Source organism: Oratosquilla oratoria, chromosome 6, assembly GCF_046742065.1.
Source record: "Oratosquilla oratoria isolate Oo_2021 chromosome 6, ASM4674206v1, whole genome shotgun sequence".
Lineage (NCBI taxonomy): Eukaryota > Metazoa > Arthropoda > Malacostraca > Stomatopoda > Squillidae > Oratosquilla > Oratosquilla oratoria.
The window spans coordinates 35,065,926-35,068,425 of record NC_134782.1 but is presented as its reverse complement, the minus strand read 5'-3'; positions in this window follow the sequence as shown (position 1 = coordinate 35,068,425).

Here is a 2,500-nt window from a genome sequence, read left to right as displayed (position 1 = left end):
GGTGCAGGAGGAAGTAGTGAGGAGGGAGGAGGGAGGAGGGAGGAGGAAAGTGAGAGTGAGTTCTGTGTGGAGTGAGAGAGGGGAGTGATTGAACGATGGAGGGTGGAGGTGTTACTTCTCATTTGGGTTCGATAGACCCAACGAGCTCGTCGTTTTTATTTTATTTATTTATCTATTTATTTATTTATTTATTTATTTATTTTTTACAGCTGTTGGTTCATCGTCGTCTTAGTCTTCGTTTGCTTCGTTTTCGCCTTTGCATTTATCCTCGTTTCGTTATCTTATTAAAAAAAAAAAAATTATCTTATTTTTTCCTATTTCTTCCTATCTTCATGTTTTTTTCCATTTTTTATCTACTTTGGTAATCTTCATCTTCTTTATATTTGTCCTTCTTTTCCTCATCTTCCTACCTTTTTCATATTTGTCTTCATCTTCCTCATCTTCATTTTCATCGCCTTCCTCATCCTTGTATTCCTTATCCTTTTAATTTTCCTCATCTTCCTCATATCTATAATTTTCATCTTCCTCATATCCTCTTCTTTATCTTCCTCATCATCCTCACCTTCCTCATATTCTCCATCTTCCCCATCTATATCTTCCTCATTTTCTTCATCTACTCCATCTTCCCCATCTTCCCCAGTCTCACCATCTTCCCCCTCTTCCTCATCTTCCCCATATTCCCCATCTTCCTCATCTTCTCTCTCTTCTCCATCTTCCCCATCTTCCTTATCCTCCTCATCTTTCCCAACCTCTTCATCTTCCCCACCGTCTTCATCTTCATTTCCCTCATCCTCAGTGTTCAGGTTGAGCTCCCCGACTCCCACCCTGCCCCGAGTATACGAATGTGTTGCCTTCCCTCCTTCCCTCCTTCCCTCCTTCCCTCCTTCCCTCCTTCCCTCCTTCCCTCCTTCCCTCCTTCCCTCCTTCCCTCCTTTCCTCCTTCCCTCCTTCCCTCCTTCCCTCCTTCGCCTCTTTCCCCTCCCCTCCTCCCGTCCACATGTTCATGTCAGTCCCGGTGTAGGAGGACTTGCCAGCGGTCAGGGGATTTGTTAGAAGTCGACAGCCAGCGCTAACAGCATTTTCTTCCGCACTGCGTTCTTTAGTCAAGCACAGAACTTCTTACCTACTTTTTTTATACATTTATCTATTTACATGTATCCTTATTTATCTATTAATGTGTTAATCATTTATTCAATTATCAATTTGTGCTGCTTTTATTTATTTACTAATTTCTTGATCTATTTCTCTATCGATTTATCTATTAATCTATTGATATATTTTTATTTATCTATCTAGCTAGTCATTTGTTTATATATTTATCTATTTATTTATTTTTATTTTTCATTTATTCATTTACAGTATCTAGCAATTTACCTATCAAGTTATCCATGTATCTATTCATTTAAAGAATAATCACACAACATATGTACTACTTTGCATAAATGTATGGTAAATCACACCTAGAAACTAAAACGAAGTATTTTATTTTTCAATTTGACCCCTTAATTGAAGACAACAAACTGTCTTTTATCTCTGCTCCAACATCCATCGTCTACCCCCCCCCCCAAAAAAAAAAAAAAAAAAAAAAAAAAAAAATTGTCGCCAGCGTCATGTTCCTTTGACGACCTATATCAACGAAAATTCTTTTAATTAGAGTGTAACTAACTGGTCAGAATTGGTTTATCTCACCGGGGATGGACCTGAGGACCGGGAGATCATGCCTGGGTCGCGAGGGCATACGTTTGAACCCACATTAGCAATGGGAGTTTCTCCGGTTCAGACTGAACATGGTGATGGCAACGAACAAAACAAAGGGGAAAACGGTGCATTGTTGGCCAAATGGACGCACAGGATGCACACAAATTCGTGGTTTGTACCTTTTATTGTCTCTAATGTCCAAGGCTCTATTTCGTCTGGCAGAACCTCACGATTCAGTGAAACTTGGATGACGGTGACCCTGGCAACAGCGTTTGTTTACATTCTTCTCATAGTGAGACATACTGTACATTATGTAGGCCTAGCCTACATGGACATCATGTAGTAGGAGTAGACATAACGACATACATGTGCATAGCGATGAATATGGTGAACCTATGGCATTAGGGTTAGGTCCAAGTACATTGCAAAGGGTTCCAAAGAAAGACCATGACGACAGGAGACCTTTTGGTCCATAACTAGGTCGGGTGCAAAAAAATGAGTAGATAAATAGAATAGATAACTAGATAATGATAAATAATAAACAGACATAAATAAAAATAACATAATAGATAATAGACAAATATATAGAAAGTAAACAGATAAATAATAATAGATAAGTAAATAATAATAGATAAATAGATGAAATAAAATAAGATAAATGACAGGCATTGCAACATATTGCTTGGGTGTTTATCTAAATAAATCTAAAAATTCTAACTATACTACACTGCACTACTTCTGCAGGAAGTTTATTCCATTCATTTACTAAACAGTTGGCGAACTTGTTTCTACGAATTCCAAA